Source organism: Balaenoptera musculus, chromosome 10, assembly GCF_009873245.2.
Source record: "Balaenoptera musculus isolate JJ_BM4_2016_0621 chromosome 10, mBalMus1.pri.v3, whole genome shotgun sequence".
Lineage (NCBI taxonomy): Eukaryota > Metazoa > Chordata > Mammalia > Artiodactyla > Balaenopteridae > Balaenoptera > Balaenoptera musculus.
In genome coordinates, this window is record NC_045794.1 from 60,672,409 (window position 1) to 60,687,074 (window position 14,666).

A 14,666-nucleotide genomic window follows, 5' to 3' on the forward strand; every position below is an offset into this window, starting at 1 on the left:
AGGAAGGACACTACATAATGATCCAGGGATCAATCCAAGAAGAAGATATAACAATTATAAGTATATATGCACCCAACATAGGAGCACCTCAATACATAAGGCAACTGCTAACAGCTATAAAAGAGGAAATCGACAGTAACACAATAATAGTGGGGGACTTCAACACCTCACTTACACCAATGGACAGATCATCCAAAATGAAAATAAATAAGGAAACAGAAGCTTTAAATGACACAATAGACCAGATAGATTTAATTGATATATATAGGACATTCCATCCAAAAACAGCAGATTACACGTTCTTCTCAAGTGCGCATGGAACATTCTCCAGGATAGATCACATCTTGGGTCACAAATCAAGCCTCAGTAAATTTAAGAAAATTGAAATCATATCAAGCATCTTTTCTGACCACAACGCTATGAGATTAGAAATGAATTACAGGGAAAAAAACGTAAAAAGGACAACACATGGAGGCTAAACAATACGTTACTAAATAACCAAGAGATCACTGAAGAAATCAAAGAGGAAATAAAAAAATACCTAGAGACAAATGACAATGAAAACACGACGACCCAAAACCTATGGGATGCAGCAAAAGCGGTTCTAAGAGGGAAGTTTATAGCTATACAAGCCTACCTAAAGAAACAAGAAAAATCTCAAGTAAACAATCTAACCTTACACCTAAAGAAACTAGAGAAAGAAGAACAAACAAAACCCAAAGTTAGCAGAAGGAAAGAAATCATAAAGATCAGAGCAGAAAAAAATGAAATAGAAACAAAGAAAACAATAGCAAAGATCAATAAAACTAAAAGTTGGTTCTTTGAGAAGATAAACAAAATTGATAAGCCATTAGCCAGACTCATCAAGAAAAAGAGGGAGAGGACTCAAATCAATAAAATCAGAAATGAAAAAGGAGAAGTTACAACAGACACCGCAGAAATACAAAGCATCCTAAGAGACTACTACAAGCAACTTTATGCCAATAAAATGGACAACCTGGAAGAAATGGACAAATTCTTAGAAAGGTATAACCTTCCCAGACTGAATCAGGAAGAAACAGAAAATATGAACAGACCAATCACAAGTAATGAAATTGAAACTGTGATTAAAAATCTTCCAACAAACAAAAGTCCAGGACCAGATGGCTTCACAGGTGAACTCTATCAAACATTTAGAGAGGAGCTAACACCCATCCTTCTCAAACTCTTCCAAAAAATTGCAGAGGAAGGAACACTCCCAAACTCATTCTATGAGGCCACCATCACCCTGATACCAAAACCAGACAAAGACACTACAAAAAAAGAAAATTACAGACCAATATCACTGATGAATATAGATGCAAAAATCCTCAACAAAATACTAGCAAACAGAATCCAGCAACACATTAAAAGGATCATACACCACGATCAAGTGGGATTTATCCCAGGGATGCAAGGATTCTTCAATATACGCAAATCAATCAATGTGATACAACATATTAACAAATTGAAGAATAAAAACCATATGATCATCTCAATAGATGCAGAAAAAGCTTTTGACAAAATTCAACACCCATTTCTGATAAAAACTCTCCAGAAAGTGGGCATAGAGGGAACCTACCTCAACATAATAAAGGCCATATATGACAAACCCACAGCAAACATCATTCTCAATGGTGAAAAACTGAAAGCATTTCCTCTAAGATCAGGAACGAGACAAGGATGTCCACTCTCACCACTATTATTCAACATAGTTCTGGAAGTCCTAGCCACGGCAATCAGAGAAGAAAAAGAAATAAAAGGAATACAAATTGGAAAAGAAGAAGTAAAACTGTCACTGTTTGCGGATGACATGATACTATACATAGAGAATCCTAAAACTGCCACCAGAAAACTGCTAGAGCTAATTAATGAATATGGTAAAGTTGCAGGATACAAAATTAATGCACAGAAATCTCTTGCATTCCTATACACTAAAGAGGAAAAATCTGAAAGAGAAATTATGGAAACACTCCCATTTACCATTGCAACAAAAAGAATAAAATACCTAGGAATAAACCTACCTAGGGAGATGAAAGACCTGTATGCAGAAAACTATAAGACACTGATGAAAGAAATTAAAGATACCAACAGATGGAGAGATATACCATGTTCTTGGATTGGAAGAATCAACATTGTGAAAATGAGTATACTACCCAAAGCAATCTACAGATTCAATGCAATCCCTATCAAATTACCAATGGCATTTTTTACGGAGCTAGAACAAATCATCTTAAAATTTGTATGGAGACACAAAAGACCCCGAATAGCCAAAGCAGTCTTGAGGGAAAAAAATGGAGCTGGAGGAATCAGACTCCCTGACTTCAGACTATACTACAAAGCTACAGTAATCAAGACAATATGGTACTGGCACAAAAACAGAAACATAGATCAATGGAACAAGATAGAAAGCCCAGAGATTAACCCACGGACCTATGGTCAACTAATCTATGACAAAGGAGGCAAAGATATACAATGGAGAAAAGACAGTCTCTTCAATAAGTGGTGCTGGGAAAACTGGACAGCTACATGTAAAAGAATGAAATTAGAATACTCCCTAACACCATACACAAAAATAAACTCAAAATGGATTAGAGACCTAAATATAAGACTGGACACTATCAAACTCTTAGAGGAAAACATAGGAAGAACACTCTTTGACATAAATCACAGCAAGATCTTTTTTGATCCACCTCCTAGAGTAATGGAAATAAAAACAAAAATAAACAAGTGGGACCTAATGAAACTTCAAAGCTTTTGCACAGCAAAGGAAACCATAAACAAGACGAAAAGACAACCCTCAGAATGGGAGAAAATATTTGCAAACAAATCAACGGACAAAGGATTAATCTCCAAAATATATAAACAGCTCATTCAGCTCAATATCAAAGAAACAAACACCCCAATGCAAAAATGGGCAGAAGACCTAAATAGACATTTCTCCAAAGGAAACATACAGACGGCCACGAAGCACATGAAAAGATGCTCAGCATCACTAATTATTAGAGAAATGCAAATCAAAACTACAATGAGGTATCACCTCACTCCTGTTAGAATGGGCATCATCAGAAAATCTACAAACAACAAATGCTGGAGAGGGTGTGGAGAAAAGGGAACCCTCTTACACTGTTGGTGGGAATGTAAATTGATACAGCCACTATGGAGAACAGTATGGAGGTTCCTTAAAAAACTAAAAATAGAATTACCATATGACCCAGCAATCCCACTACTGGGCATATACCCAGAGAAAACCGTAATTCCAAAAGACACATGCACCCGAATGTTCATTGCAGCACTATTTACAATAGCCAGGTCATGGAAGCAACCTAAATGCCCATCAACAGACGAATGGATAAAGAAGATGTGGTACATATATACAATGGAATATTACTCAGCCATAAAAAGGAACGAAATTGAGTCATTTGTTGAGACGTGGATGGATCTAGAGACTGTCATACAGAGTGAAGTAAGTCAGAAAGAGAAAAAAAAATATCGTATATTAATGCATGTATGCGGAACCTAGAAAAATGGTACAGATGAGCCAGTTTGCAGGGCAGAAGTTGAGACACAGATGTAGAGAATGGACATATGGACACCAAGGGGGGAAAACTGCGGTGAGGTGGGGATGGTGGTGTGCTGAATTGGGCGATTGGGATTGACATGTATACACTGATGTGTATAAAACTGATGCCTAATAAGAACCTGCAGTATAAAAAAACAAACAAAACAACTAATACTAAACTTTCATTGGGTTATTTGTATGGAAATATGTTAATATAAATGTTTCAGACATTACATGAAATTTCTAAAAATCTTATATTTGTATTTGTATGGAAATATGTATGGAAATATGTTAATATAAATGTTTCAGACATTACATGAAATTTCTAAAAATCTTATATTTGTATTTGTATGGAAATATGTATGGAAATATGTTAATGTAAATGTTTCAGACATTACATGAAATTTCTAAAAATCTTATATGTTCTGGTATAATGTTATAAGTAATAATCCTAGTTATTACTTTAAAATGTATATCTCAGAAATAACTAATTTTCTTGTCAACTGCTTTATTATGAACTTTCATCAAATCTTTAACCGTGGTCATTTTTAAGTCTTTTGTCATTTACAGACAGTTCTGGGTGTACTCTGATGATTTTGCAAATATGTTCCTATAAAAGGGTTTCATCTTCAAGAAATTCATGGAAAAGACTCTGACAAGTACAGGTTTCTGGTAACTGAGTGTACTGCTGAACTGAATGAATAAGCATTTTCAGAACTCTAATGAAAAACTGATGAACTCATAAAAGTGCTAACAAAAGATCAAGATGAAAAAAAAAATGAATTACATGGGACTGAGTGAACTGATGAGGATGAGTATAATTTTTGTGACATTCTGTCTGAATTAAAAAAAAAAAAAAATCCCACAAGGACTCAGAGGCAAAGAATATACAAATCAATTTTCACTGCAAAGTAAAGGAGCTGTTACAGTGGAGGATTACTGGACTGAATGTCAATATTATGACATAGTATGAGTGTGTTTCATGTTTGGTAATTGCAATCATTGTTGCTTTTGTTGTGGTCATCCATGTACAATGCTTGGTGTCAGTCTATTTATCTCTTGTAAAAATAAAATACAGTGTGTGTGTGTGGAAAAAAAAAAAAAAAAAAAAGAGAAGAAAAGGAACCACAGGTTAATCAGGACAACACCCTTAATGCAGAGGTTGGAAATCTCAAAGGGGACAGGACACACTGCAGGCAAAGAGCGCATATGCGGTCTCCCCATACATGTGATCCTGACCCATGCAGGTATGGTGAGACCCACACAGTCCCCGCACCCTATACCTGGGGCCACACATCCGCACTCACCAGGGTGACCCACCTCCCCAGACCCCTCCACCTGGGTCACATGTCCACAGTCCCAGGGTGACCTCACCTCCCCAGACCCTGCACCTGGGGTCACACGTCCCCTTGGTCAGGACACCATGGCTCTGCAGGGGGTTCCCCCAATGTGGAAACAAGCTGGGTCCCTGGGACCTCCTGGGATGGGAAAAAGTGTCAGGTGGGTCTCCTTTCCCCACACTTGTCCCAGAGGAGTCCTCCTCTTCTCACTTTGGTTCTGTGTGATTTTAACTGTTTTTAAAGCTTTCATACTAGAGTTGAACACACGACCCTGGTGCTGGCATGCTCAGTCCTTTCTCGTCTCACTTACATGTTGAGAAAACTCACAGGACAGCAGGGCTGAAAGCCGAGGGGCAGCTCTGGACTCTGCTGAGTAGGGACGGTAGACTGGAGGGAGAGCTCAGCAGCAGCCTCAGCTGTCACCCATCGGCCTTTTGCCCGATCTGCGTGCCCTGCAATCAATTCACCAGCTAAACCTGCTTCCCTATGCACCATGCACGTGCTGGTAAATTGGAATTATTGCCAGGTAGTCCTCCTGAGGATTCTCCATGAGCCCCAGGGAAGGTGAACCTTGCAGGGATTAAGACTAAGGCCCCGACCATAGCACTGACCCTTGGGAGGACCAGGTCACCACACTCAGAAGAGAGGCTGTTACGTAGACAAGCCCACCTCAGCTCCAGACCCCAGACATCTAAGCACTGACATTCAGATGCAGGCACGGAGCTTCCCAGTACTGAGGCCAGGCCGGGTCTCTACCCAGGTCCCCATAGTCCTAGCGTACACAGAACATGGTCAGGTCTAAATCTTCTTATTATAGACAACACATGGTCAGCTCTAAACATAATCAGTAGACAGGACATGCAGAGGTCTAAATCTACCATGTAGACAGAACTTGATCATGTTTAAACTAGCTTAGGGCTGATCTCATAGGAGGTACAGATCACACACATGGGTCTCTCATCTTTGGACACCCACATCAGGAAACTGAACAAAATCTTTGTCATTAACCATTTCAACAGGCAAAACAGAAAAAAATAAAAATAAAAAAAAATAAAAAACAAATTCTGCAGTGTCAGACTAATAAAAAGAACGATTTAAATCACATTGGTCTTTCACAGGCATACTTTCAATCGATAAGAACAGAGGAAATTGCATCCATTATAAAGAGAATTAACCTTTCCTAGACATGATTGGTGTTTATTACATGAATTAGAGCTCTAATGTACTAGTCACTATTTACCTGAAAAGAATTTATTTGAAATTAGTACATCACACTCTTGTCTTCTTCTTGGATCAATTTCGCATTAGTATAATTTATTTTATTTTTGTTTATAGACTACCATTAATAGATCAAACTGTTGCTCTGAACTGATGATGAACACAGTAATTCATATAAATAGGCCAATATTTTCATTTTAATGACAATCTTTTTTTTCATGAGATAATAGGAGAGTACAAAGTCTATTCTGCTAACACATTTCAATGTATATTTGGATATATTCTGAGCAAGAGAAGACCAGCTTGATAATAATAATCTTATAAAAGCAAAAAAATTTCTTTTAAAATTGTAACAGAGCAAGAGGCAAGGGTGAGAGAGAGAGACTTTTATCATATATAAGTTTAGCTTTAGTTAGGACACTGGCTATTTAAACCTGGGGATTAAAAAAGGAGATACATGTTTTTTGTCTCTAAAGGTATTTAAAATCAACCTTATGGTATAATTAAGAAGAAAGTACTTGCAAAGATCTGGATGGTTATGAAAAGCTTTCATAAAAGAGGTTTAACTTGAACTGAAAATTTATACTTTCTGTCTTTTCACTAAATATCTCCTGAGATTCCTGTACTTCGACTTCATTAGGAGCTCTAAAGAAATAGAGTTAAGCAGTGTAATAGTTAACATACTTGTTTTTCATTATTTATGGGAGTGTCTTTGGCATTTTGGTAGGTGGTATAATCACCTGCCAATTATAATCAGCCCAATTGTTGGTTTCAAATCCCAACTTGGCCGCATCCTGTCATACAGTGGTAAAATTGCCTAGCCTATCTGAACCTCAGTTTCCTCATCTGTAAGTTAGGGATTATAGTAGTAACTACCTCAGAGGGGTGCAGTGAAGATTAAGCAGGCTAATGTATGTAAAGTCCATAGCAGAGGACCCTGAAAATAATGATTAAAATGTGTATTGAATGCTTACTGCTACTACTACTACTACTACTATTGCTATACTACTTAGGGAATTATTTACTAATAATTGGTTTCAGCAATGTATATCTATTTTGGATGGTAGTAAAATTTGATCTGGAAATCACCAATTTTTTTTTTTTTTTTTAGTTGAAGTAATGGATGCATTCTTAATGCACAATTCGATCATCATTAAATTATCATTTTAATAGCACCTTAACTAAGGTAGTAATACCTTAGTTATATGTAAGAGAAAACTCAAACAATGGTTGTTTAAACAAGAAAAAAATATTTGTTTTCACTTATATAAAAGATGTTCAGAGATCATCAGGAACCTGGGCTTCCTCGGTCTTTATGCCATTCCATCCTCAGTACAAGGCTTTCGCCCAAAAGTTTTGCTCATGATTCAAGCGGGCTGCTGGAGGTTAAGCTGTAAAGTTTTTTCTCTAGAGAAGAGCAAAGGGAAGTGGAGCAAGTTTCAAGGAACATCTATCATACAGCTGAGTTATATTTTAAAGAGGCTGTGAAAAGTGTCCCATATGCATACTTACTCTCCCCTTGTTGTTATGAAATTCAAAGTACTGTTCATGATACAGAAACTCCATGTGCGTGGATACAGTTGACTTGGAGGTCAATAATCCATCACAGAATATGTTTAAATTGTACCTTGAGAAAGAATTTAAACCAGGATAAACATGCCTAGAGATGTAAAATTTTCTAGAGATGTAAAGTTTGCAGAATAACTTTAAAAATGGTCGGTAACCGGGGCTTCCCTGGTGGCGCAGTGGTTGAGAATCTGCCTGCCAATGCAGGGGACACGGGTTCGAGCCCTGGTCTGGGAAGATCCCACATGCCGCGGAGCAGCTAGGCCCGTGAGCCACAGTTGCTGAGCCTACGCGTCTGGAGCCTGTGCTCCGCAACAAGAGAGGCCGCGATAGTGAGAGGCCCGCGCACCGCGATGAAGAGTGGCCCCCACTTGCCGCAACTGGAGAAAGCCCTCGCACAGAAATGAAGACCCAACACAGCCATAAATAAATAAATAAAAAAAAAAAAAAAAAAAAAAAAATGGTCGGTAACCAAGTGTTCTTTCTAAAGAATAGTGAGAATCTACTGTGAGCTGAAGCTGGGAAAGCAGTTTGATGGCAGGTCAAGGCAGTATTTGGATTCTAAGGTGGAACAGAATAAAAATAATAGTATATAACATTAATTGGGTGATTACTGCATGCCATGCACTCATGATGACCCAAAGAGATGATGTACTATTTATATATCCAGAAAGAATCAAAAAGAATACTGGATCTGGGAGATTTTAGTGACTCACCTAAAAATAAACATCTAAGAGTCAGGATTAGGATCAAATGTAGGCAGTCTAACCCAAGGGCCAGCCTCCTTATCTGTATTCTCTAATGTGTATATGCCTCACAATTTTATTTTCACTTTATTTTATAGATTTTTGGGAAGCATTTAAAATTTTGAGGGAAGAGTTAAAAGCAAAATTATGACAGTAGTTTGAGAAATAGGAGAGTTTAAATGTTTAAAAGCAGAGGGTTTCATTATTTATTCATTCATCTATGCTAGACAATGGAAATACAGTGGGGCATGTCTAGTATTTTCCTGAAACTTACAGTTTGATTAATTTAAAGACATAGAATCTCACAGACACACCTTAGTTTATATTAGCAAACATTGCCAAGGAATTGGTCTTTTTCCACAAGAATGTTTTAAATGAGGAGTTTTTTCTATCTCTGATATAAACTAAAAATGTGTTTTCTGGTTTATCTCCTAGGAAGAAGAAGTGGGATTTGATTTTTTTCAACTGAGATTAGAGGAGATAAGGCATTTAGGAAATTGAAATTCAGTTCAAAATGTAATTGATACAACACATACAACACATCTAACAAACAAGATATATTTTTACTATTATTTGCTTTGTTTAATGATCATTTTTTATTTTTGTTTTTTTAAGTTGGGAAGATGCTTAAAACATTCAACCCCAAACATACAGGAATGGATTCAAATGTGCTTGGGTTAGATTCTTGCTTTTGATTTTATAATGAACCACTCATAAAAATGATTGAAATCACTACGTATTTTCAGGCTTTTAGCATTTTAGAATAATTACCACCATATATTGGACAATCTATATAATAAGTAATATTGATACCCAGCACCATGACAACTTAATAGCCATTTGTGTCTCAGTATGTTGGCCACAAGTTGAAATAAGCAGTATAAAAGGATTAGAATTGCAAAATCAATTATGAAAATCACTGATCTTTCAAAACCAGAAAGGAAAATAAACAAAACAACAGGCATTTTAGTAGAGAGTCTTAATTCTAATGAAAAGAAAGACCTCTCTTACAGCATTTTATATATTTTATTTTGCAAAGTTCACATATTCTCCCTATATTATCTGATAGAAAAAAATTGTTGACAACAGTTGACTTTTATTAGTTTTGGAGGTACTTCGGCTAACTTGATGAAATCTAGGTAAATGCCATGAACACTTAAGTGGCTCAGTTCAGTTGTTTTTATTTACCATCCTTGACATGTGTTTTTCATCGTTGTGGTTTCAAATCTGTTTTACTTTAGTCACCATGTCCTCAATCCAGTATGAAAATGAAAGTACAAAGAGCAAAGATAAGGATGTGGCTTTACTTTTTTGGCACAAATATAATCCTATAATACAGTTGTCTTTAACTTGCTTTTCCCGAAAACACAACAAGCAAAACAATAGGATATCATTTCATAGTAGTATGCAGAGACATACTACACAAAAACAATTATTGGGTATCTGTTTGAAAAATTTTCACTTATATTGCAGTGTTACAAGGAATACACTTATGTATGTCTTTGCATTCTTGAGTGAGTATATCTCTTAGGTAAATTTAAAAAATAGAATGTCTAGGTAAAAGGATATAATAGTCTAGATTTTGAAAAATATTGCCAAAATGTCCTCCAAATGTTGTATTGATTCTTAATTCTAACAGCAATGTTGTTCTTTCACACACATTCCAAAAACAATTATTTACAAACTTGTTACTATTGCCAATTTGAAAGATAGAAATGGAATTCACTATTTTAGTTGGCATTTGTTTTTGAGTGAGTTGAGCATTATTTCTGAATGTTTTGGGGCTATATATATATATATATATATATATATATATATATATATATATATGTATAAATTAACATGACATAAAATCAACCCATACTTAGGCAGATTAACCTCCCTAATTTGAGTGGACCACATCCACCCATTGAAGGTCTAAATAGATCAAAAGACTGAATAAGAAGGAACTCTCTCTCTCTGCCTGACTCTTGAGGCTAGGACATTGGTATTCTCTTGCTCTTGGCCTCAGACTTGGCTGGAACATACACCATTTGATCTCCTGTTTCTTAGGCCACTGGACTTGGATATCATTGGCTCTCCTGGGTCTCCAGCCTGCCAACTGCAGATCTTGAGACTTCTTGGCCTCCATGACCATGTGCCTATTTTTTATAATAAACTCCTTTATAAATATATATAAATATTTATATATAATATAGGTGTATTATCCAATTTCTTATAATAATAGAATATATATACTCAATTTCCTATAATAAGACTCTTTATATATACATATAAATAGATATACAAACATACCTCAGAGATATTGCAGGTTCAGTTCCAGACCACTACAATAAAGCAAATATTGCATTAAAGCAAGTCACACAAATTTTTTGGTTTCCCGGTGATATAAAATTTATGTTTACACTATACTGTAGTCTATTAAGTGTACAATAGCATGGTGTCTAAAAAACAATGTACATACCTTAATTTAAAAATATTTTATTGCTAAAAAATGCTAATTGTCATATGAGCCTTCAGTGGGTTATAGTAGTAGTAACATCAAAGATTAGTGAATACAGACACCATAACAAATATAATAATAATGAAAAACTTTGAAATATTGCAAGAATTACCAAAATGTGATACAGAGACACAAAGTGGGCCAATGCTGTTGAAAAGTGGCACCAATAGACTTGCTTGATGCAGGGTTGCCACAAATCTTCAGTTTAAAAAAAATTCAGTATCTGTGAAGCACAATAAAACGAGGTATGCTTGTATAAATATCCTATTGGTTATCTTTCTCTGGAGGACCCAGACTAGTATAGATTTTGCTACCAAGAGTTTTTCTAGAGGAATAGAATTTTAAAGATGAGTTTTCTGAATTTGTTTTGGGGTTTCTGGTATTGGCTCTTTAATCAGATTAGGTTTAAAGATGCTAGGGACTATATTTTCAGTAGTGAAAGAGCACTGATCATCCATGGCATGATCTGGCAATAGAGATACTCAAAATACCTCCACTGGATACTCCCAATCAACCACTTATAAGAAAGAAGGATCTGAATGACTGTCACCATGATACTTTTGAACATTTTTGGAAAAATAACAAATGTAATGAGATCGAGTGGTTGCTCCTGATGTCCCTGGACAAAGCACTGAAAGAAAAGGATGAGCTAGGGATTCAAATTCCCAGCTCTACGTGTGCTCTGAAGGAGATCCTTATCTCCTGCCTCAGAACCGAGATTGCTAAAAATCAGACACAGGATCTCAACCAGCCACTGGCTGAATTACAATACAAATTGAACTTCCAGCCTTGCAGAGTGTCTACTGTTAATGTGAGGGCATTGATTGGGCAAGAATGGGATCCTGAGTTAGAATAGGGACATCTGGGATGACCCTGGTGAAGCTGGAAACATTGAACCTCTAAATCCTGATCATCCTGCGTTACCAGTGGAAGAGACCTGCCTCGCCCAGTGGGAGTGGCCTCCCTGCCCTCAGTGCCTCTCTACACTGTCTGATAGGATTAACCTTGCATTGCCTAAGGACACTGTAATGGCCAGTTTATGGACCCAGAACACATTGAATGAAGTAGAGGCTTGGTTCCCTTGAATGAAGACTCTGCTACGCTGCCAAAACTTTATGCTGTTAATCTTTCTCCCAGCCTTCCTATGGTCTTTACCTGAGGTAGGTACACTGGGGAAAAGGAAATAATCAGATCTGGGGGGGACTGTTAGATACTGTCTCTGAACTGATACTAAGTCCAGGGAATTAACTGTAACTGTAGCTCACAAATCAGAGTAGAGGCTTACAGAGGTCAGGTGATCAATGGAGTTTTAGCTCAGATCTATCTTACAGTGGGCCAGGTGGGTCCCTGAACCCATCCTGTGGTTATTTTCCCAGTTCCAGCATGCATACTTGGAATAGATATACCCAGCAACAGGCAGAATTCCCGTATCAGTTCTCCAACCTGTGGAGTGAGGGCTATTATGATGGGAAAGCCAAGTGGAAGCCACTAGAACCACCTGTACCTAGGAAAATAGTAAACAAAAAGCAATACTTCATTCCTAGTGGAATTTCAGAGATTTATGACACAACAAAGTACTTGAAGGATGTGGGGATGGTGATTTGCACCACATCACCATTCAACTTGCCTATCTGGCCTGTGCAGAAGACAGGTGGATCTTGGAGAATGACAGTGGATTACTGTAAGCTCCAATCACAGCTGCTTGTACCAGATGTAGTTTCATTGTTTGAGCAAATTAACACATCCCCTGGTACCCCGCATACAGTTATTGCTCTGGCAAATGCTTTTCTTCTCCATCTCTGTTAATAAGACCCACCAGAATCAGTCTGCTTTCAGCTGGCAAGGTCAGCAATACATCTTCACTGTACCCTCAAGGGTATATCAACTCTCCAGCCCTATGTCATAATTTAGTTCTGAGGTATCTTTATCACCTTTCCCTTGGAGAAAATGTCACCATGGCCCATCACATTGATGTTATTACACTAATATCACTACACTGGGCTGAGTGAGCAAGAAGTAGCAACTACTCTAGACTTATTGGTAAGACATTTGCATATCAGACAAATGCAAATCTGACAAAAAATCAAGGGTCTTCTACCCCAGCAAAATTTTCAGGGGTCCAGTGGTGTGGGTCATGCCAAGAAATCTCTTCTAAATCTCTTCTAAAGTGAAGAATAAGTTATTGCATCTGGCCCCCTTTTCAACCTAACAAGAGGCAAAATGCCTAGTGCCCTTTGGATTTTTGAGGTATCATATTCCTCATTTGAGAGTGTTATGCCAGCCCATTTACCAAGTGACCTGTATTCTAGTTTCAAGTGTGACTCAGAACAAAAGAAGACCCTGCAACAGGTCGAAGCTTCTTTGCAAGCTGCTCCACCACTGAGGCCACATGATCCAGCACATCCAGTGGTGCTTGAAGTGTCAGTGGCAGATGGGGATGCCCTTTGGAACATTTGACAGGCCTCTATAGGGGGCAGTTTTGCAGTGCATGCCCTTAGAATTTTGGAGCAAGGCCTTACCCTACTCTGCAGATAACTATTCTCTTTCTGAGAAATAATTCTTGGCCTGATGCTGGGCCTTGGTGGAGACTGAATGCTTAACCATGGGCTGCCAAGTTACCATGTGACTGGAGATTCCCATAATGAGCTGAGTGTTATCTGACCCACCAAACCATAAAGCTGGGCATGCACAGCAGCCCTCCATCATCACGTGGACGTGGTATACAGTAGTGCCCCCCTTATCTGAGGTTTCCCTTTTCAAGGTTTCTGTTACCTATGGTCAACTATGGTTTGAAAATATTCCGTGGGTAATCCCAGAAATAAACAATTCGTAAGTTTTAAATTGCACAGTGTTCTGAGCAGCGTGATGAAATCTCAAGCAGTTCCACTGCATCCCTCACTGGTCATAAATCATTCCTTTGTCCAGCATATCCACCCTGTATATGCTACCTGCCCATTAGTCACTTAGCAGCCGTCCCTGTTATCAGAAGGACTGTTGCAGTATCACAGTGTTTGTGTTCATCTAACCTTCAGTTTACTTAATAATGGCCCGAAAGCGAAAGAGCAGTGAGGTTGGCAATTCAGATATCTCTTCCAGTGACTAATGTATAAATTTTTTACCATAGGTATGTATGTATAGGAAAAAACATAGTATATATAGGGTACAGTATTATCAGTGGGCATCCACTGGGGGGTCTTGCAATAACGGGGCACTACTGTACACCATTGCCTCTTTTGTGTCTCCAGCTTGCTGACTGCAGATCTTGTGACTTCTCAGCCTCCATAATTGCGTGAGTTAATATCCTATATTTTATATGTATATACCTTTTTGGTTCTGTTTCTCTGGAGAACCTTGATTAATATACTCATCACACCAAGCTCTGGAAGCCCCACTAAGAATACACAACTATGACAGAACCAACTGCATCACTCACTCAAAACCAGCTTCTTCACATAACTTTTAATTCTATATTTAACTGTAAGAAATTTTTATAAATATATATCTTTTCACATATATATGCACATATATGTGTGTGTATGTAGGTATATTGTGCATATATAACAAAATATAACTATATATCTATATAGGTAGTATGCATGTATGTGTGAACATATATAAATACTTATATGAGATTTTTTGTGCAATTTCTCATAAAAACATGGGGGAGAGACAGAGAGAGAAGAAAGAAACAAAGACAGAAAGCTGGAAGCAAA

The 14,666-nt window shown here is 37.4% G+C and overlaps 1 pseudogene; it reads left to right on the top strand.

The window, feature by feature from the left end:
• The first annotated feature begins 11,566 nt into the window (after positions 1-11,566).
• LOC118902792 lies at positions 11,567-13,786 on the top strand (annotated as a pseudogene).
• Positions 13,787-14,666: the final 880 nt, after the last annotated feature.